The following is a 24,737-nucleotide window of genomic DNA, read 5'->3' on the forward strand; positions in this document are numbered from 1 at the left end:
CTGATGCACCAGGTTGAAGATCCCGTGCTCTGCTGCACATTCTAGTCCGACAGGAAGCGTGGACCTTTCAAGGCCTTTTTGAGGGAACCGAATGCGTGATAATCGCCCGAATGGTTATGTGCCGGTCCGCATTAATCGGCTCACTCACCGCTTGTTGTCCATAGTGGATGATGTTAGCCTTCCAGATCGGCCGACGTCTTGTGCCGAAACGCGACCCGCACGGAACTTGTTGCACCATTCCACAACGTGCTGTCCCCTACACAGTCTTAATTCTCCGATGAATGTCCACCGGTGTTTTGTCCTCCGGCAGCAGAAAACGGAATAACAGAACGTTGGTCCTGTTTGGACGCATTCGGTAATAACGTCGGCATAAGGTTCACGTGGCCGCATTTAACGCACTCATCTCGGCAGGACACGACTGCTTCACTAATCCGTTTGCCTCTATGTCCGTGCTTATATACTCGCATCGCAGTTTCACTACGTTGCATATCCGCTGCAGCAACGACCTCAAACGGAAACCATTTGATCACGCCTTATTTAAGAATCTGGTGTAGTGGAGTAACATAACGAAGGTGCCAAAAGCAGCTTTATAATTTTATAAATTCAAACTGTTGAAGTTACAGAGATACAGGATCATAAATTTGGCAGTTCAAACATTGAAAAAACAGAATATCGAACTCCCCTTAAACGTGCTAATAATAATAATAATAATGTTATTTGCTTTACGTCCCACTAACTACTTTTTAAGGTCTTCGGAGACGCCGAGGTGCCGGAATTTAGTCCCGCATGAGTTCTTTTACGTGCCAGTAAATCTACCGACACGGGGCTGTCGTATTTGAGCACCTTCAAATACCACCGGACTGAGCCAGGATCGAACCTGCCAAGTTGGGGTTAGAAGGCCAGCGCCTTAACCGTCTGAGCCACTCAGCCCGGCCTAAACGTGCTAAGTAACTCCGTTTGTTTTATTCATTTAGTTCAAAACTTCTTGGTTAGCAATGTGGACAACCCACGATGTTCTGAACAACCGGCGATAAAACCTCAATACAAAAGCTTCACCCGCCTTTATACGGGATACACATTCATGTAACAACCAATGGAATACGAAACATTTTATTAATCAGTTTGAGGCGTTATCTGTTTCATATGAGACCATAGGTGTCCTTCAGCATTATCGGATAATATGAATAAGATAAACATTTATCAATCAAAACTTACAAGAACATCCTGCTGTATTAATGTGCCAAGCATTGAAGTTCAAGGTATCAGTGTGAGCTCTGGGAGGACTCGATATTCTTGTGGATCGCAGATTGAAAAACTGTGACTTATATGTCTGAAGACAGGTAAATGCAATAATCTAAGACTTGATATACTAATGTGAATTTAACCATTTGTTTGCTAAGTCATTAAAGATCCTTGAAGTGAGATATGAGAACTTTTGAAGTGTGATTACAAACAGTGCTGTCAGACTGTCAAGTGTTTGTTATTCAGGATAATGGAGTGTTTTCCTTGTGTATCGTATCTCTTCTCCTCCTCAGCTAAAAATACTTGTTTCTCAGGTTGCTTCCTTGAGGCACCTGGTTGGTGCTTCTTGTGAGTGACATGAGACAGAAATAGTCATCTCTCTCCTCTCTGGTAACTCGCAAGGAGAGTCGCGTTTATATATAGCCCAGGGTAGGTTGGGGTGTGCTGTGTACACATCTGGGTCTTGAAGAACGCGGTGGCTACAAAGAAGGCGAACGTCTCTTATCCTCAGAATTCACTCCTACGTATCAAACTACCTTCAAAATATGAAATGTGTACTTCATAACAGAAAATGCTCTGAAGATAACTGTAAAAATATTTATCATTCGTAAAATGAAGGGTTTACACAGGTCAATTAAGGGGTGTACTTTAGCAATGACCATGGGAACACGTCCAGATCTTATGGGGGTAATGATAATAATAATAATAATAATAATAATACTTGTTACGGAGTTATCCGTGGTAGTTAGAGGTGAAAGAAGGTGCGGGCGGGAATAGGTCTCAACTACAAAATTAAAGTTAATTTAAAACTTTAACAAAGGTTATATTTTCAAAACTTAACAATGATGACATAGAATTTGTAAACTTAACAAGTCAACAACAAGCCAAAATTAGATACAAAGAAATCACAAGATTTAGGGGGTTATTACAAGATCCGGGCTTCGAGCCCCAAAAATAATTTCTGAGCTCTCAGCTCACAATAACAACATAGCAAAGGGCAGAACACCCTTAATTACATGGAGCATTAGCTCCCAATTTTACATCTCAAGCCTCTCTAAGGCACTATTACCACAACACTTTAAAGAGCTGTCCCGCTCTCGATTTTACAAGCCTATCAAAGGCTACCACAAACTTCATTTCTATCTGCCCTTAAGGCACACAAGGAAACAGGGGTAATTAATACCCAACCTACGAGGCCTTCGCATGAAGAAAACAAACAGGTTAAGAAAAATGGCCCAAAATATACAAAAATTAGTGGAGGCGATAACTTGCACTCCTACACCAAGTTTTTGTCTAAAAACCTATGTGGCGCTAGGCCGATGGTACAGGGGCTAATCCCAATCTATGGAGGTGACTAGTCAGCAAATAAATTTAAGATTTTAAGAAGGAAGAGAAAAACGGTTACGAAAACATAGTCACCTCAAATTCAAAATGAAGGGGAATTCGAGAGGGTGAAGCACTCTCTATCCCCGCTTTACAGATTTGTAATTTGTAGATAGACAGAAAAGAATTTACATTTTAAAAGGGTAGGTTACATACTAAAGGTTTCGAACCCTCCCCGAGAGTTAAACTGCTGAGCTAGCAAGAAATGAAGATGTTAACAGGCCATTACCTTGTAGATGAACTGCTGCTTGGAGAAAGAGGCGCTTCCCGTCCCCTGCTACATATCCACACACTAAGAAAGAAGTGGCACCGAGACAAGAAAATCAGCAGTTTTTATACCCTCGTGGAGAATTCGAGACCTTTCAAGAATGAGTAGACACACCCCCTCAATTTTATTGGGTCGCTAAAAGTTACACATCAACATCGAGAAGGAGAGACACTATTGGTCAGAAATTAATTACAAAAAATAGTTATTGGTTAAATTCAAAACAGGCGGAAAGAACTGTTGCCAACCCCCAAACCACAGAACAAAATTTAGTATAAACAAAACTTATGAATGCTAAATTTCTTCAAGAAAGTTCATTCCTTTACACCAGAGTGCGTTATCAAAGTTTTGGTAGAGACATCTGTTAGAGAATGTCCAAACTTCTTGATACGGAGCAAACAAACACAAATCAAAATAGACACAGTTCAGAACACTTCAAAATTACCAAATTTACAATAGTGACATCTTCCGAAAAACCGTTCAGTTAATTCAGTTTGTTAAAGTTCAGGCTTTCTCCTGTACAGGAGTCTCCACTGGCGCAATATTTGAATTAGCGGCGTGGAGGTGTACCACCCGGTACAATAATAATAATAATAATAATAATAATAATAATAATAATAATAATAATAATAATAATAATAATACAGGAGGAATCTGGATGATAGGGAAATCTCATGACCTGTACCAACACTCAGAGAAAATATCAGACACATTTAGAAAAGAATGTTTGAAATTCTACGGACATAATCTCAGAATGAGTAATCAGAGTTTGTCCAAAGGAATTCTGAACCTTGATCAATCAATGAAAGTAAAAAAGAACAATTCGCTCATCGAAGTTGGAAAAGATCTTCAGGAAACTGGCATCACGGATGATATTGTATTAGACAGATCTAAGTTCAGAGAATTTTTTGACAATCACCGCTTTACACACCATACAAGCACTACCACCAACAAAACCTGGTCAAAAGATCGCAAGAAAAGCTGTAGAGAGAAGATGAATAGATTTTGGGAGAAGAAAAAGGCAACGTCATCAACTAAATAAGTTCAATCGCGTTCGTTAGTCGGGCATAACGAAGAGGGAATAATAATAAAACTAATAATAATAATAATAATAATAATAATAATAATAATAATAATAATAATAATAATAATAATAATAATAATAATTGTACCGGTTGGTACACCTCTACGCCGCACATTTGAATTTTTCGCCTCAAAGTACTCCTCTACAGGAAAAAACTCTGAACTTTAACAACTGTATCAACTCATAAGTTTGCTCAGAAGATCTCACTACCGTAAATTTTGTGATTACGAAGTTGTCAGTACTGTGTGGAGTTCAACTTGTTTTGTCTTCTATTGATCAAGAAGTGTGGACATTCTCTGATAGATGTCTCTACAAAAAACTATGACCATGCACCCTGGTGCGAAGTGGAAGAACTTTATTTGAAGAAATTTTGCTTTCATAAGGTTGTTCTTTACTAAATTTCGTTCTTTCATTTGTGGGTTGGCAATATCAATCTTTTCTTTCCGCCAGTTTTGAACTTAGCCAATCCAGAATTTCTGTAATTAATTTTTGACCAATCGTGTCTTTCTTCTTCGCTTTGGATGTGTAATTGTAAGCTACCCAATAAACGCCTGTGGGTGTGTCTTAATTATTCATGAAAGGTCTCGAATCTTCCCCGAGAGTACAAAAACTGCTGATTTTCCTGTCTCTAGCCTAGTGTATGGAAGTGTAGCAGGGGGCGGGTAGCGCCTCTTCTTTCGGGCAGCAGCTCTTCACAAAGGTATGGCCGTTTAACATATTTATTTTCTTGCTAGCTCAGCAGTCCAACCCTCGGGGAAGGTCCGAAACCTTTTTATTATGTAACCTATATCTTAAACATGTAAAATTTTGTAAATCTTCATATAACTTTAACTGAAAATCGGGGATAGAGAGTGCTTTACCCTCTCGAGCTCCCCTTCATTTTGAATTCGAGGTGACTACGTTTTCGTAACCGTTCTTCTACTCTTCCGTAATGTATTACATTTATTCTGTATACGAGTCACCTCCATAGTTTGGGAATAGCCCCTGCTTCATCGGCCTAGTGCCTCTTAGGTTTTAAGAAGTTTCGTGTAGGAGTGCAAATTTACGCCTCCATTCTGTTTTGCATTTTGGGCCTATTACTTAACCTATTCTTTTTCAACGAAGGCCCAATAGGCCCCTGTTTCATTGAAAGTTGTGCTTTGATGGCAATCATGTGTAAAAGTCTGATGTTACCTTTATAAGCTTGAAAAATTGAGAGCGGGTTAGCTCTTTTATTTGTGGTAAAAGTGCCTCAGAGAGGCTTGATATTCGAAGGTGGGAGCAAGTGCTCCATGTTAATAGGGGTTTTCTGCCCTTTGGTAAATATGTGTTTGGGAGCTGAGAGCTCAGAAAATGTAAAGTGAAGGCTTGAAGCCTAAGTTCTGTTATACCACCATATCTTGTCGTTCCTAGACTTAAATTTGCTATTGGTACCTTATTTCTTGTTGTTATTGGTTAAAGTTGGAAATTCTATATCAAAACTGTTAAGTTTGGCTGTTTTGAAAATATAACCTTTAATGAAATTTTAATTCATTTCTCGGCTTTGTAGTTAGACCCATTCCAGCCCGCACTTTCTTTCACCTCTGCATTCCACGGGTAACCCCGTAACAATAATAATAATAATAATAATAATAATAATAATAATAATAATAATAATAATAATAATAATAATAATAATAATGTATGTTGAGTCCTTAGTTCAAAGGCTGCGTAACTAACTCAGTGCGACATAAAACCAATAGGAAATAATGTCCTGCACCAACTCCCTACTGCATCATTCAAGCTTTGTAAATGACACTTCATAAACTGGAAATGGATCGGAAACCTTTTCTTTACCGTGCCATTCTAGCATTGTAAATAGCACTTCTCAACCTAGAAACGAATCAGGAACCCACCTCTTCCTTGCCGTACTATACGAATGTTGTCAATGACACTTTAAAACATGGAAATAGATCAGGAACCTCTTCAATGCTGTGTCATTTCATCTTTGTTAATTACACCTTAAATCCTAAAAACGGGTAAAGAACCTGTTTTTATCGTGTTATCGTAACTTTGTAAATGAAATTTTAGAACCTGGAGACAGATCAATAACTTCTTCCTTGTGATATACTAGATTTGTGAGTAGACTTTGCAGCCTGGAAACGGACCAGGAACATTTCCTTTCCGGCTTTCTATATGATAATTCGAACCGAGAAAACGAACCTCGAGCCTCTTCATTAACGTGTCTTTCTAGCTGTGTAAATTGCATATCAAAACCTGGAAAATGATCAGGAAGCTTTTCCTTTCCGTGTCATTCCAGGTTTGCAAAAGGCAGTTTGACTGCTACTACTACTACTACTAACAGTTTTCATTCCTCCCCTGAGGGGGTGAGGCGGGCCTCCTAGACGGTGACGCAATTTATCAGGCCAGAAGATTTGTATCGGATAAGGAGATGTTCGGAGAAAATGAGGGGTTTGGTGGCCGTAGCCTATACTAGGAGCTGTCCCGGCATTCGCCATAGTGTAGGAGAATGGAAAACCACGGAAAACTATTCTCGGGTCAGCCAGCCCCACTCTGTCTCCCGAATACAGAGGTGTAGGGCCATGGTAGAGACGTGGCCACCCATTCACTCCTCGTTTGGTCAGTCGGAGTGCAGATCTGTCGAACCACAGACTAGTTGTGGCCACTCCTCCTCTGCTCGGTTGGTCGGCCAGAGTGCAGAGCTGTCGGACCACGGTAGAGCCATGGCTACCCCTCCTCTGCTCGGGTGGTCGGTCGGAGTGCATAGCTATCGGACCACGGACCAACAGCGAACACCCCTCCTCTGTTCGATTGGTCGGTCGGAGTGCAGAGCTGTCGGACCACGGTAGAGCCGTGGCCATCCCCCGTCTTCTCGGTTGGTCGGTCGGAGTGTATAGCTGTCGGACCACGGACCAGCCATGGCCACCCCTCCTCTGCTCGGTTGCTCGGTCGGAGTGCAGAGCTGTCGGACCACGAACCAGCCGTAGCCACTTGTCGGACAAAACCCACTCTGCATCCGCCGAAAATTAAAATCCATGACCGAGCGGAGATCGAACCCCGACCCCCTTATTCTATGATTTTAAAGCTGTTTTCCAAAAATTATCTCTATGTTCTGTACTAACCGGCAGCTACACTATCATGTAACCGAACACATCATTATGATAATTTTCTTTTAAATATTGATCTATATTACAAGCGCCAATTGCTTTTATTAACTACGGTGTGCATCCTAGTGGTGATAATGCAGCCCCGGAACTGACTCATTCAGGACACCCAAGTGGTAAAACTAAAAGGATTTGGAAAAGATATGGCAGTCAATGGCATACGGTACATAGGGTACAACACTGTTACTTGAAAAACCTCTCTAGCAGGAAGTATCGTAACCTTATATCTTTGGCCGTATGAAATTAATGCATAAAACGCACTCAAATTTATCATTAACATTTAACTTTACTCCTTACGTGTGCCACAACCGTAAAGAGACTACAAGCAGTTAAGTGCTTTTTAAGTTAATTATGTTAATGTTTCCTCCCCTGGTAAATATTTACTCCAAGCTGTCTAGTCGAGGAGGTAAAGGTGTACGTAGTTCATCATGAAGGATGAGGATTAGGTAGCTCATGAAGAAGGGGAGGAATTTAAATACGAGTCTTCAACTTTGCAGAGGGTCATGGACATGCAACATAAATGAAAACAAGATCAATTCCAGGGTATTATTTACTTATTTATTTATTTATTTATTTATAGGGATCCTACCTCTATCGCCTCAAGGGCAGTGTCCTGGAGCTTCAGGCTCTGGGCCGGGGGTACAACTGGGGAGGATGACCAGTACCTCGCCCAGGTCGCCTCACCTGCTATGCTGAACAGGGGCCTGGGTGGGGGATGGGAAGATTGGAAGGGATAGACAAAGAAGAGGGAAGGAAACGGCCGTGGCTTTAAGTTAGATACCATCCCGGCATTTGCCTGGAAGAGAAATGGGAAACCACGGAAAACCACTTCCAGGATGGCTGAAGTGGGAATCAAACCAACCTCTACTCAGTTGACCTCCCGAGGCTGAGTGGATCCCGTTCCAGCCCTCGTACCACTTTTCAAATTTTGTGGCAGAGCCGGGAATCGAACCCGGGCCTCCGGGGGTGGAAGCTAATCACACTAACCACTACACCACAGAGGCGGACTATTTATTTATTTATTTATTTATTTATTTATTTATTTATTTATTTATTTATTTTATTTATTTATTTATTTATTTATTTATTTATTTATTTTATTTATTTATTTATTTTTTTATTTTTCTTGTTTCGTTGAGGCCCCTTGGAGCGCGTTGTTCCTAAATTTAGTGAGCTTTCTTCTTAACCCAGTTTTCCTTCTCTTTGCACTGTGGATTTTTATTTATTTATTTATTTATTTATTTATTTATTTATTTATTTATTTATTTATTTATTTATTTATTTATTTATTTATTTATTTATTTGGCTTCCTTAAAGTGACGAAGTTAGGGCGTCTGGCCCTCTTTTACACCTAATTACATTTAAAACCTGACGGCCGTAGTATAAGAACACAACATTCTCCGACCCATAGTAAGTGGTTTTACAGAATTGTGGGAGATGGGTCTACTGTACAGGAAAATAACGCTCGTCCACATTATGCAGAAGCTGTTAATGGATTTCTGAAGGGACGTGGGACGCAGAATTGACTGTCCCGGATACAAACAGCACAGAGAATGTCTGGATCTTTATTATAGGAATTTCCAACCGTCAAGATCCACCACTAACGACCCAGGCCCTAAACAACGCCTCAAGAAATGCTCAACTATTTGGTACTGAATATGCCCCGTAGTATACAAGAGTGCCTCAGGGTTCGTGAATGACAACACGACTCATGTAAGACATGTGACTGCACTGGAAACCGTCTCTAATTTGTGATATTCTGAGGATCTCCCTCAGTTTGTTTGGTTTTGTCTTATACTGAGTAAGGGGCTGCCTGGCCGAGGCGGTAAAGGCGTGCTAGGTTCGCCCGGAAGGACGTGGGTTCGAATCCCCGCCAGGAAATCGTAAAATTTAAGAAACGAGATTTCCACTTCTGGAGGTGAACATGGCCCTGAGGTTAAATCAGCCTACACCAAAAATGAGTGCCAGGTTAATTCCTGGGGGCAAAGGCAGCGGGGCGTATAGCTAAACACTCTACCCCATTAAGTGCCGAGGTAGCGGATAGTGGAAGCCTTTACCTTCCACCCCTCCAAGGGCCTTCGTGGCCTGTATGGAGATGACTTTGCTTTCCTTTGCGTATACTGAGTGTTTTCTTTTGTGTAGTTAAGAGCCTCCGTGCCTCAGGCGGCAGCGCGCCGGCCCCTCACCACTGCGTTCCGTTTTTCAAATCCCCGTCACTCCATGTGAGATTTGTGCTGGACAAAGCGGAGGCGGGACATGTGTTTCTACGGGTACTCCGGATTTCCCTGTCATATTTCATTCCAGCAACACTCTCCAATATCATTTCATTTTATCTGTCATTCCTTAATCATTGCCTCAGAGGAGTGCGACAGGCTTCGGCAGCCGGCACAATTCCTATCCATGCCGCTAGATGGGGCTGCATTCATTCCATTCCTGACCCTGCCGAATGACTGGAAACAGGCTTGGGATTTTCATTTTCACTAGGCCCAAAGTTATCGAGAAATGTACGTTGTAGATGTATTTATTATTCTGAGTTTCACATTAAATAGCATGGTATTCATTCCTCTTCAACACAACAGAATCTTGTTTATGCTTAATTTTATTTTATTTTATGAGTGTATATTCTCAAATTTTAGCCACTCCATGCGTAATACAATTATTGAACAAACTCTTATGCCTGGTTTCTTCAATTCTGTGTTAAAGTTTACTTAATAAATGTTAACTAACAATTGTTATGAATTTAACACTTCGGTTAAAAGTCACCTGTTTCTCGCACACATTTCCAACATTTGTTAAAGATAAATTAACATGTATCCGTGAGGTTTCTGAACGCGTTTGGCATTGAGCGTATTTTGTTTCTATGCATGCAGCGCTCCGAGCGATAGATTGGAATTGTGATTTTTCACACATAATGTTGACATTATTATAGGTTATGGTTAGCGGAGACCGCTAAGACGTAAACATGTGCAGTGAGAGGCAAACGTCATTATAGATTTAATTTTGATGTATGCGAATGTGCTTTAAAAATAAAAGGATGGATTGTTATATCACAACATTTAATATATTCTTGTACAGTGAAATCTAAGGCTCCTACAACACCGAAAGAGTGTGATAATTGATGTAAGTCACGAATGATGTTCGGGCATTCTTTTAACTGCGGACAAAATAATGTAATGCGTTGCCAATGCTGCAATGGCAACAGATACTCTTTGCACAGTTCTACACGTTCTTGTTTTGTACTCATGAACATAGCCTCATACAATAAAACTACATAAATGAGTCTCAAGGATAACATCGAAGAACAATAAACAATTGCTGCTATGGAGACACTGATAAGTTTCGATCTATGGGAAACTCTAACCTATTTTACATTTCTTCTAACCGAGCTCGATAGCTGCAGTCGCTTAAGTGCAGCCAGTGTCCAGTAATCGGGAGATAGTGGGTTCGAGCCCCACTGTCGGCAGCCCTGAAAATGGTTTTCCGTGGTTTCCCATTTTCACAAAAGGCAAATGCCGGGGCTGTACCTTAATTAAGGCCACGGCCGCTTCCTTCCACTTCCTAGGCCTTTCCTACCCCATCGTCGCCATAAGACATATCTGTGTCGGTGCGACGTAAAGCAAATAGCAAAAACAAAAAAAAATCATTCTTCTAGTACCTTGTTCATTATAAGTTTGATAATTAGGCATCTTTTTAGACAACTGTCTTCTGACAACTGTAAAATATAGTTTTTTCCTAGTATGAGTCATCCGTTGCCTTCTTCACTTTATAGATAGTCGTCATACAGCAATGGAGCTTCCAACTTACGACTTCTAGTGTCATTTTAACCGCTGTTAAGACGTTTAACACAGGGCTAGTGTCACATTAATTTAACACAAATATTAACATTTCTTGACCGGGCGAGTTGGCCGTAATGTTAGACGCGCGCGGTTGTGAACTTGCATCCTGGAGATAGTGGAGTCGAACCCCACTGTCGGCAGCCCTTAAAATGGTTTTCCGTATTTTCCCATTTTCACACCAGGCAAATGATCGGGCTGTACCTTAATTAAGGCCACGGCCGCTTCCTTTCCATTGCTAGGCCTTTCCTATCCCATCGTCGCCATAAGACCTATCTGTGTCGGTGCGACGTAAAGCAAATAGCAAAAAGAAAAATGAAAACATTTCTTGAATAAACTGCCATTTGGTTAAATTGTGTGTTAAGTCTACTTAACAGCAATATTAACACTTAACATTCGTTGAATAAACTGCCATTTGGTTAAATTGTGTGTTAAGTCTACTTAACAGCAATATTAACACTTAACATTCGTTGAATAAACTGCCATTTGGTTAAATTGTGTGTTAAGTCTACTTAACAGCAATATTAACACTTAGCATTCGTTGAACAAACTGCCGTTTGGTTAAATTGTGTGTTAAGTCTACTTAACAGCAATATTAACACTTAACATTCGTTGAATAAACTGCCTTTTGGTTAAATTGTGTGTTAAGTCTACTTAACAGCAATATTAACACTTAACATTCGTTGAATAAACTGCCATTTGGTTAAATTGTGTGTTAAGTCTACTTAACAGCAATATTAACACTTAACATTCGTTAAATAAACTGAGCCTTAGTATTTACCTGGTCAAGTCATCTTGGAAAGTATCCTAATTTTGTCACTTTAAGACCATAACTAAGGAATTCGAAAGTTAGGATATTATCCTGTGGCAAAAAAGTTAAAATACTGTACATAAGATAGTACGATTAAATGGAAGTGGAACGCAGTAATTCATTTTTTTCCCTAGCTTTCAGTGGGTTCCTTAGAAAGTCGTGCCGCCCCAGTATTCAGAGAAGAGGACCACACAACTAGTTTCACTCCCTTCTGACAAGTATATTAACAGTCGGAACCTCTTTGGACTTTAACCTATTCATTGGAGATTGCTCCTGTTATATCACCATGCACGTCGTTCAGCTATAGAAAGTTCTGTCTTGCGGAGAATGGCTGATAGAGCTGGACCATTGGACCATTACTGCGAGGCTTCCATTTATGCAAGACATAATCTGCATTGCTTTTGTGGCTACAAACCGCTAATTTACGACCGGGCTAGCCATTGTTGTTACTACTATGTACCTAAAGAATCACTCTCATATCATCATACTTGCTTCTTTTCTTTACGAAAGACGAGAAATTGTCTACATACAAATCACTTTTACTTTTAGACTACCAGGAATAAATTACGTAACTGACACTTAAATCTTGCATAATGCTACATTTAAACTTGATAAACAATCAGGTTGGATAAACGGAAATAGATTTCGGAAGTCTGAGTCATATTGAAATGCTTGATATCGGAGCCTGCAATAGAAATCGATTTAAGATTATTTTCCCATTGCGCGGGATCCCCGAAGGGCCATGGGCTACCAAGCGACCGCTGCTCAGCCGGAAAGCCTACAGATTACGAGGTGTCGTGTGGTCAGCACGACGAATCCTCTCGGCCGTTATTCTTTGCTTTCTAGACCAGGGCCGCTATCTCACCGTCAGATAGCTCCTCAATTGTTATCACGTAGACTGAGTGGACCTCAAAACAGCCGTCAGATACTGGTGAAAATCCCCGACCTGGCTGGGAGTCGAACCCGGGGCCTTCGGGTTACCCCTACGCCGCGGGGCCGGCAACCGATTTACCTTCTGGTAACCACAAGAACTGAACGACAGGCTAGTCGTAGTTTCAACACAACTGAACTCGAACAAATTGTGTTTATTCAACCACTCTGATACTGCAATAATAATAATAATAATAATAATAATAATAATAATAATAATAATAATAATAATAATAATAATAATAATAACAATAATGATTTTCCGTCCCACTAACTCCTGATACGCCTCAGGAGTTCTGTTGCTTGCCAGTAAATCTATGAACATCACACTGACTTTGAAAACCTTGAAATAGCACCTGACCGAGCAGGATCGAACCTGCTAACTTGGGTTCAGAAGACCAAAGCTCTACAACATGAGCTACTCAACCCGGCTGTGTAAGTTAGTTATGGAGCTGTTATCCTGAGGACGTAAATTTATTAAGATATACAGTGGAGAAGGTAGCATGAGATGGCACGGTCTTTGAGTCCAGACCAAATAGTAATTTACAAGTGCTTATCAAATGCTTTTATATTCGCACCCATGTGCTCTTCATTATCTGGCTAGTGATCTAGAGCCTGTTAAGTTATAGTCACAGAACGCGTCGTTTTTATCGAGCATGTTCCATTTCTTCAACCTTACAGCATGAAACTCAGTTCCTCAGGCTATTCTGTAACTTCCATAACAGGTTAATAATAATAATAATAATAATAATAATAATAATAATAATAATAATAATAATAATAATAATAATAATAATAATAATTGTATCGGAGGTACACCCGCCCCGCGCATTTAAATTAAGCGCCTTGCATAAGGCCCTCTTTAATGTACAGTTTGAAACTACTAGTGCAATAAGTTTTAACATTTCTTAACAGATGTCAATACTATCAACTTATGTCGCGCCCTCTGGGGTGAAGATGAAATATTAAATTTCAAGATAAATTTTATGTGTTAAGGTTTCCTAAACTGGAATGTTTAGTGTTTGTGTTCAGAAGTTATCAATACTTCTATCTCTTCCCGCCAACTTAAGGCGTTGGCCAATTAAAAATGTTGTACATATATTTTTCTACCAATCAAAATGTTCTGATATTTATTAAATTAACCAATTAGAACTGGGAGTGTTTCAGGGCCTTAGAGATCGCTTCAGTTTAGAGTGTGTATGTAACGGAGGTAGGGGGAAAGGCTCCCTTGTCCATCTTCGATAGGTCCACCAGCTCAAGGTAATGGCAGTTTTGTCTTAACTATGTGATCATCTTTGAAAGCTAACTCGAGGGAAAGGTTTCAAATCTTTAGTAATTTTTATTTTCTCAAATGTAAATTTCAAACTTTAAATGTAAATTTCAAACAAGTCTAGAGAACTTAACTGAAACCAGGGAATAGAGAGTGAGGTACCCTCTTGTATTCCCCCTCAACTTGATATTGAGGTGACTATGATTTTATAACCTTTAACATCTATCTTGCAATTTCTGTAACTTAAATATGTTTCTCCATCTAGTCACCTCCGTAGTATACGATTAACCTCTGTAACATCGGGCCATAAGCCCAAATAGGGTTTTAAGCATTTCTGGTTAATTTCAAGGAGCGCAAATGTTCGCCTCTTCACCATTTTGGTTTTCGGCCAGTAACTTTAAACATTTGGTTTTACCAACGGGCATGTAGAATGGAGACTTGTTACCCCTGTTAAAGTCTATTTCATTCATTTCATGTCAAGGATATCGGACTGTCGAGCAGTTAAGTAAGTGAATATTGTTTAATTTTGTTAGATGTAGGTTGTGCCTCTGATAGGCCTGAAACTTTTAAATTTCGAGAATAAACTTCTGAAGTGCAAACTTGTATAGGGAAGACGCTCCTCCACTGATGTAAATATTGGGAGATCCGTCTCCTATTTATTGACTGAAAGGGGGAGACCTAGCTCAACACGGGGAAAATAGGCCAATATTCATTCGATTGTTATATATGCTACAAACGTTGTTGACAAATGCTGTTCATACCCCAGTATTGGCATGCTTAAGAGCAATCAGAAGTAACTTCAATAATGTAAAAATTCTAATTATAACATTTAAAATAAAATGTTCAATATTTCCCGCCTTTTTAATAATATATCACGGTTTCCTTCATAACTCTCTTACTGATTCACGGATAATTATGATTTTTTCAGAGATTGCTGCCATAATGTTGTACTACAATCTATACCTCATTCAGATCAATAGGATTTAAATTCGATTTTATATAACATTTTTATTTAAAAAGCTATAAATATTTTCTGGTGCTCGGAATAAAAACGCGACAAAAAATCCTAATCACAGTCTATGTTAATGATTGAGGTTCATTTTGTAGCTGGAGTTTTGATACATACTTTAAAATAGGAAAAGCACGAAAATTCTTATAAACTTGGAATTTATAAGGGAAACAGTGATATATTGTTAAAAAGGCGGGAAATTTTGAATATTTTATTTTAAAATACTAAAATTATTAAAATTCTGACATTATTGAAGTTGTTTTTGGTTGCCAGGAAGCATGCCAACACTGGGATATGTGGGGCAATTGTCAACAACAATTGTAGCATATTTAACAATCGAATGAATATTAACCTATTTTTTTCCTTTGCTAAGCTGGGTCTCCCCCCTGAAAGGAGCAGTAGTGCTCAGGTAAAATTTGTAATTAGGGAGCTTTAAGCACATATTGTTAATTTATTGTTGTCAGATTACTTTCGACCTCTCTAAAATTGTTCCCCAAGCTTACGAGCTAACTGTTTTTATCTGATTTGTTACCTGCTTAGCATGTAAAGTAAAGAAAATTTGAAAGGAAAACTGAAGGGAAAGTAATGTAGCTCGAATTTTAAAGTTTTAAATTAATATTCTGACTGTTTTATATCCACCCATTCATGCCCGCACCTTCTTTCACCTCTGTAATAATAATAATAATAATAATAATAATAATAATAATAATAATAATAATAGTAGTAGTAGTAGTAGTAGTAATATAATAATAATAATGTCCATCTCAATGGTGTAATGGTTAGTGTGATTAGCTGCTACCCATGAGTTCCGGGTTCTATTTCCGGCTCTGCCACGAAATTTAAAAGTGGTACGAGGGCTGGAACGAGGTCCATTCAGCCTAGAGATGCCAGTTGAGTAGAGGTGGGTCCGATTCCCATCTCAGACATCTTCGAAGTGGATTTCCGTGCTTTCCCACTCCTCCTACAGGCAAATACCGGGAAGGTATCTAACTTAATAATCTAACTTAACCCTCTACTGCATGAAGAAAATTTCAAGCTTTAATGTTCAACTTACGTTCAGTGTTTTAGATGTAGCAGCAATTCTTAACTGGGGCTAATAACTTAACACTCGTATGTGTTGTGGATTGCTAAGCTTTTAACATTCAAAGACCGAACATCACTACCTACTGGCCATGGGTACGTACTGCAAGGCGCAAGTACAGCTTGCAAGACCGTAGGTCGGTACTGTCTTTGAGGTTGAGCCAGAGGTACTCCTGAAGCCTGTGGTAATGTGATGGGGAGGGCCCACGTTAAATAAACGGTGGTTGGTTCGCGTGGATGTTGATGGGGTGGAAGGAGTACCTTTGGTTGTAGGGCTGTTTTGTCTTATGTTTTTATATATATATAAACAAGGCATCACTGGGATATGTGTTTAATTGACTGTACAGTTGAAGGTGTGCCGTAAAACTACCTGTGTCTACAATATTTACCCATTTATACAGGTGAAAAGTTATTTGTTGCCTAACGGTAACAGTATTCAGTAGAGGCTTAATAATAATACCGAGAGAGTTGGCTGTGTGGTTAGGGGCGGCCTGTACATTTTGATAACATAAATCCCACTGAATCTTACGAATTTCCTAGATGCACCGAATTTGTTCGGGACGAAATATGTTACATTACCGAGAAATTATAACGCCAGCGATCTATAAATATTTCCCGAATTAATAATAATATTATGTGCTTTACGTCCCACTAACTACTTTTACGGTTTGCGGAGACGCCGACATGACCGAATTTTGTCCCGCAGGAGTACTTTTACGTGCTAGTAAATCTACTGACACAAGGCTGACATATCTGAGCACCTTCAAATACCAGCGGACTGAGCCAGCATCGAACCTGCCAAGTTGGGGTCAGAAGGCCAGCACCTCAACCGTCTGAGCCACTCAGCCCTGTGTTTCCCGAATTGTTCTGTGTTGTTGGGTGTTTACCTGTTGCAAACACGATCACCCTGATGCATTTCAGCGTTTCATACGGGAACATGTATTCAGCACCTAGGCCCATTACACTGGTAATAATCTTCTTGAATAATCGAAACTCCATTATTAGCATGGCGCGTACGTAATAACCTCTCCAGTCGAGCAGGCAATCACGAGAGCACTTAATATACAACTGTACTCCACGCATGAGAATCCAAAGTCAATATAGCACGGCAATCATACGAGGGTTGATTCAGAAATCATAGCAACGTGTTTTTTTTTAATTTCCAGAAAATGTGACAACACCGTACATGTATTGTATACATTTAAGGTACGTTCCAAGGACTTCATAATGTTGCCGGCAGATGGGAAATGGGTGCACGATTTCGGCTCCCTTTGTCAGTTGTCTGATAATAGCGGTGCGTTGTGGAAGTAATCAAAGTCGAGCAGCGTTCGTACACCTTACAAGAAGAGGCCAGACCCTGTGTCCAACTGATTTAACGAGCTTCAATGTACCTGTGGACGGACACTCAACAGTAACTGCTGCTTCACAAGCTACTGTCCTGGCCTCTGCTACTGTCAATACGCAACAGCTGATCAGTGGAGATGGTACCTTAAGGCTTAGCAAATTATAGTGCGGCTTTGTGGCTAAATGGACAGAATGCTAGCCTTTGGTCCGATGGCGCCGGTTCAATTCTCAGAATCAACCACCTCGAACTGGCTTGAGGACTGGTTGTTTATGACGTCTTCGCCATTCATTTCATCCTCATTAGGTCACCACCAAACCTATAAAGATGACATGCACTATTATTATTATTATTATTATTATTATTATTATTATTATTATTATTATTATTATTATTATTATTATTTTAAAAATTTGATTTTTACAGCATTACCCACGTACCAATCGTTCAATGGTTTATTAGCTTCCTGGGGAGATCAGTGGTGGTGTGCGACCCATAATCACGGGTTCGATTCCAACCAGCAAAAGTGAACACTAAACCTAAAAGACTGCGTTACATTTTAGCAGATCTACCTATAAAAATAAAACTGTACTACTCCTATAACAACAGCCCTGCAGTGTCTTCCTACAATGATGTAGAAGTAAACGGGAGTGAAATACCAGCATTGTTATCTATAAAATTATTTTAGATGGATGAGGTGAGGAAGTGTATACAATGAGGAACGCATGGTTGATAGTTAGGAGTGGCGATCTGACGGACCGAAGCCTTATCTTTTAATATAAATGTCTAATAATGTTTAATTTACAATATTTGTTACTAAAAAGTCATGAAATATGAGTGTAGCGTTTTTGCTACATCATGCAGCTAAGGCATTTATTTTCAGATGCATGTTTGAAGGTTACGGGCAGCAATGACTTGAATTACTTATTGATAGTGTTCTATTGATGATTATTTCATTAATGCTGCAAAATTTAATAATAATAATAATAATAATAATAATAATAATAATAATAATAATAATAATAATAATAATAATAATAATAATAATAATCATATTTATTGTAATTTATACTGCATTTTCTCAACATGGATTTGTTTTCCTTTATCAAATATATTCGTAATTCCTTTTGACATAAATGTCTTATATCTGGGGATCATCTGAAAATATGCGTTACGGAAGGTAGCCTGACAAAAGTGTAACCATAGCAACTCTGCAGGCTGTGATGTAAGGTATGGATGCATGGCCAGACAATGTCACCTTGTAATCGTGCAGTCTGTGATGTAAGGTGTGGATGCATGGCCAGACATGGTTACCTAGCAACCGTGCACGCTGTGATGTAAATTATGGATGGATGGCCAATCAATGTTACCCAGCAACCATGCAATCTATGTTTTATGGCTGGTGGTCATCTGAAATTAGCAGCCGTTGATGGATGGCCATGACCGAGCAGCACTGCGTTTGAAAAAGAATGCAGATTGTTTCAAAGGCTATCACTTCAGTTGAATTGCGGATATGACCTATCCATTTGAGCAAGCTATTATTTTTCAATTCCTTCAATGTAATAAATCTCTTTTAATTGTTTAAAAATAATTTTATTAGTTTTATATGTTATTATAAGTAATAAACAATAATTCTGCTCATATACTATACTGGGTTACATTTGTACATTAGTAGCCTTCAATGCATGATGTAGCGTTTTTGCACATTCCTGAATTTTTCCCTTTTTGCCCACCAGTATGATCAAATACATAAAAAATATGTTGTCAATGTGATGTTACATATCTAATCTCCCTCTAATAATATTTTCACGTCAGAGTTGTGGGTGTAAATAAATTCATGCAGTGTAGGGCAATCTCCTACGAAAGCGCTCTCACTTGGAAGACATGCGTACTGTCTGATCTTTGAAAGTCACATTCTGTATCTGTAAGCTGCTACTAGTGACAGTTACCACTTGCCAGTTACTGTTTTCACTAGTACGTTATTCTGTTGTAGTTGCTCGGTAACCCGTTATTTTTTTCTCGTTACATTTGTAACAGTGACAGGCATGTAACTGTGACAAAGTAACTGCTACGTTGTTTTTCAGCCATCTCTACTGGGCTGCAATATTAGTCTCCATTGCTTTGCTCTCAGAAATACGTGCCACGTTTTTTCTCATTGCTTCCAAGTTTTGTAAATGGAACAATATGTCAGATGCTTACATTAGAATGTGCTTTAGATTTCCATCGTTCTCATTTGAGATTAGGGCTGTTGTGTGTCTCCTCCGCCGCCTGCAAGTTCCGCAGCCCGCCCATCATCGAAGTTTCGAGAGACCACGAGGTGGACTGCAGTGCACTGACGTAATCGTCTGTGACGTCAGCCAGCGCTATAAATTGAGCGACGTTTCCGCCTCTTCAGGCACTCCCACAGTGTCCAACGACCAGACTACACCGTATGTCAGACACGGAGGTACCCTCTTAAATAAGTGTTCTGAACAGGTGGACTAACTCTGGCCGGGAGGTGTCACCTCAGGACATTGCCTCATGCATTCTGCCTCCCGTATCGCCGTTGTGCATCCTGTCCTAGCATTCTGCTACACATGAGCTTTAACAAAAGTTCCCTGCAAGTTCTTCGACTTCAATCCAAGCATTCTGCTATTCACGAACTTTACCGCATGTTTCTTGCAAGTCCTACAACTCGTAACTAGCATTCTGCTATTACGGACTTTTTACAAGTTACACTTGTCATTCTACCAACTACGGATAGTCTTCAACTATCACGGACATTTATTCATCAGAGCAGCCCATCTCATCAAGATAGAACTCAATGTACATATAAATATACAAGTGTATACATGTACATAGTTTTAAGACCCTCAGTCTACTAATTTATGTTAGCATTGAACGTGTGCAGCACATTAAACTTCAAGAGAAGTTTCGTTCTTTTTTGTGTACATACTGTATGCAAAGTTCCAAGTAATAAACTTTTATGTTGTGCCTTGTATATCCAGTTCCTTGTATACAACAAGGGCTTCGATGAAAGCCATGGTTGCCCTCAATACACGCCATTGGTGCTGGACTTTGGTCCAAGAGGTCCAGGGTTCGATTCTTGGACGGGTCAGGGATTTTAACATTCATTGTCTAATTTTGATGGCTGGGGGGTAAGGTGTGTGTTTGTGCCTCTTTCATCATAAGAATTCACCATAGGCAGGATCCCATCCTTACAGGCGCGCAGGTCGCCTATATGGCGTCGGCTCGTGAAACCTGCACCAGGCCTCTCAGCAGGCCACACGCCATTTTAGTGAGTCGGATGGCCGTAGATTTACTGCCACGTAAAGAAACGAATGGGAAATATTTTCAAAACCGTGAGGGTTGGCAGTAGGACGTAAAACAAGTAGCATTTGTCTGCCATTATGTACTGTAGTCCACTATATTCCGATGGGGTGTAAAAGATGAGATTCTCCGACAATAATTGCGGTATGAGCAATCATGTTAAACTTTAATCTTGCTTACTTTCTGCATTAGTATTATTTTCATGTTTTATTTCCCAAATCAAGAATAATCCTCGAGTAATTTTAGATCGCAGGTAAGATGTACAATAACGTGTGATGGAGCTCCGTCATGTTTGCGACAGATTCAAATCGATCCTCTCTGCTGTAGAGTGTTCCGTGTACTTTGGCGTGTTGACTTGCTCATATATTTTGTAGTAGGTCTCGCGATACTGCCGAGCATGTCAGAGGGATTGCAGCATTCCACTATGGTGAAGTATTACGCCCGCCAATGTCTCGTTATTTTTAAAAAATCTGATTTACGTCGCACCGATAGAGATAGGGCTACCGGGCGATTTGGCCGTGAGATTAGGGGCGCGCAGCTGTGAGCTTGTATCCAAGAGATAGTGGGTTCGAACCCCACTGCCGGAAACTCTGAAGATGGTTTTCCGTGCTTTCCCATTTTCTCACCGGGCAAATGCTGGGGCTGCACCTTAATTAAGGCCACAGCCGTTTCCTTCCCACTCCTAGGCATTTCCTATCTCGTCGTCGCCGTAAGACCTACCTGTGTCGGTGCAGCGTAAAGCCAATTGTTAAAAAAAGAGATAGGTCTTACGGCGACGATGGGAGAGGGAAGGGCTAGGAGCGGGAAGGAAGCAAACGCGGATTAAATTATGATACAGTCCAGCATTTTCCTGGTGTGAAAATTGTAAACGACGGAAGAGCACCATCAGGGCTGTCGGCAGTGGGGTTCAAACTCAATATCTCCGGAATGCAAGCTGATAACTACGTGACCCTAACCATACGGACACTTACTCCGTCGTCAGATTCTCAATAGAGATAAGATATCCTCCAATATAGAATATGTGTATAAACTTCTCATGTAAATTACTACAGATATCAACACGGGTTCGGTCCTGATGTTAAAAGAAATCAAAAGCCCAACCCCCAACCACGATCAAACAATTTGCGTAACAAAGGGTTTTCTCAACGTCCTGTTTGCGCAAACTTTGGTACATATATGTTGCAATTGTTTGTGCGAACTTCAGTTCATCTTTGAAGAAGGGAGGATGCCGGGCATAGAAGCTGCTTACGCTACGATAGTTATTGCTTGTTTGACAGAAAAGAAAACAACAAAGCGAAAACCAAAGCGTAGAATATGTATGAAGGTATGGTTGAAAAAGATGAGTGACTTTAGTCATGACCGTTCAGTAGCAGAGCCAAAAATAAGTTCTGCAGGAGACTACACAAACTATCTTCGAATGGATGTAGATACGTTTGACGAGCTGCTAGATATGATCATACCTTTCATTGAAAAATTAAGTATAGTTACGAGGGAGCCAATATCGAGAGAACAGAGATTACTAGCCACTTTGTTATACCGTACCTTCCTAATTGTATACACCTCACATTTCACATTCCACAGTTCAGGCAACTCGCGATAAATTCAGATGAACTCTCGCCAGAATTCTTCATTAACGTTTTTTGTTTGTTTACGCCATACTAAACAGGACCCAGGTAGATACACGAAAACGCCTTCACACAGCCAACTATCGTCAAACACTGCCATAGATTGTCAAGCCTGTCAATCAGAGTGTTGCGCAAATTATATCGGTCTCTCCCGATTCGTTTGAAACAGTTGTGCAACTAGTCAATCCGTGCCATACACCTTCAAAATGTTCGTGAAAAACCCTTTATTGCACAAATTGCTTGATCGTGTATGGGGGCCTCTAGATCAGTAGCTTTTTCTTCACCATACTGTCTGCGCTTGGATCATCAGCTAAATCTCACTGGAATCCTTTCTCGTCTTCCTCAAGGAGACCATTTCGTTATTTTCAGGGTAAAAGGATTCCATGTAAATTTTATAACATTTCGAAGAAGGAACCACCCATGTATAAGTTGGCAACTAGCCGCTGGAGTGATCTTTTTTTTTTTTAATTTTTTTTTTTTTTGCTAGTTGCTTTACGTCGTACCGACACAGATAGGTCTTATGGCGACGATGGGACAAGGAAGGTCTAGGAGTGGGAAGGAAGCGGCCATGGCCTTAATTAAGGTACAGCCCCAGCATTTGCCTGGTGTGAAAATGGGAAACCACGGAAAACCATCTTCAGGGCTGGCGATAGTGGGGTTCGAACCTACAGTACTATCTCCCGAATACTGGATACTGGCCGCACTTAAGCGACTGCAGCTATCGAACTCGGTGCTGGACTGATCACACTACTGCCGAGTTAGATTATTACTAAGGATGCAACATAAGATCATACAACGTCAAAAATGTAGTGTAGTGACGTATCTGTAAATGTAAAGTGTATATCTACATTCAAACTCACAAGATGATCTAATTATAAATCTGATGGAAGAAGATGACGGAAGTATGTTTTCCGAGAGAGCCTTCTCTTGACGAAAATGACTCTAGCCCTTATGACGCACCTAATGAGCTCCGTGAACACAATCCTGACACGGATCAAGCCAGTGAGAGTGTGTGTTTTTATTTTATCCCTTGTCTAATAACGTTTTTCTACATGTATGTTGTAGTACAATGTTTATACACTCGTGTTAAATAAAAAGAGAAGACCTTGAAAGACTACAGATAGGAAGTTCGTATTCAGAGGACATGAAAATGCAAACCTACAACCTGTTTTCCCGTCATTGACCGGGTCAGAGATGAAATGAATGAATCAGATATAGCCTATTAGTACGATGGGGTCTCCACTCCCAAAGTGATTTTAGTAATGAATGATAGATGCTATGAAATGAGAATGGAGAGTGTTGCTGGAATGAAAGATGACAGGGAAAACCGGAGTACCGGGAGAAAAACCTGTCCCGCCTCCGCTTTGTCTAGCACAAATCTCACTTGGAGTGACCGGGATTTGAACCACGGTATCCACCGGTGAGAGGCCGACGCGCTGCCGATTCAGAGGACATATTCATTAGTATGTTCTGCAGAAACGATTAGCATTTCAGTCACTTAGGTTCAGCATGTGTCCTGTTGTCTAGTAGGAACTTAGTCTTTCATGTGGTCTGATAACTTGTTCATGCGTAAGGGCATCGACGCGTATAAGGCGCGAATGGCGTCCTGTTGTATAGCCATCCATGCTGCATTCACCTGGTTTCACAGCTCATCTTTGGTGGTTGACATTGTGTCACAGCGCCGCACCCGTCGTTTCACCATATCCCACACATTTTCGATTGGCGACAAGTCCGGTGGTCGGGCTGGCCAGGGCAACAGTCTGATACCCTGTGACAACAAGAAGGCACGTGTTCGTGCGGCAACATTTGGTTGCGCATTGTCGAGCTGAAGTATGGCTTCTGGGGTGTCGTGCAGAAAGGGTCTCGCTACGGATCGCTGTATGTCATTCACGTAGGTCGCACTGGTCACAGTGTCCTGGACACGCACCAACTATGATTTGTGGTTGTACCCAATAGCACCCCACACCACAAGGCCTTTAGCTGACGCTGTATGTCTTGTGCGAATGTAGTCAATGTGATGCCTCTCCCCTGTCTGCGGTGAACAAAAATACGGTCATCATTTTCAAAGAAACGGGACCTGGATTCGTTCAAAAACACTACCTGCTGCCATTCCCGTCCCCAGAGACGTCGTTCCGTACACCATTGCAGTCTAACGGGTTTATGCGCATTAGTCAAAGGTAGGTGGAGAAGTGAGCGACGCACTGGTAACCCAGACTGTAATAAACGGCGACGGACTGTCACTCCTGATAGTGTGCGATGTGTTACACTGTTCCACTATTGCGCCAGAGCCGAGGAAGATACAGATCTGTCCTGCAATGCCATTTGGATGAAGTATCAATCTGCTCGTGGGGTGGTTTGGGTGGTGTGACCAGACACGTGTCGTCATGTTCTATGGCCTTCTATGAACTATT

The sequence above is a fragment of the Anabrus simplex genome, chromosome 4, assembly GCF_040414725.1.
Source record: "Anabrus simplex isolate iqAnaSimp1 chromosome 4, ASM4041472v1, whole genome shotgun sequence".
NCBI classification, from domain to species: Eukaryota; Metazoa; Arthropoda; class Insecta; order Orthoptera; family Tettigoniidae; genus Anabrus; species Anabrus simplex.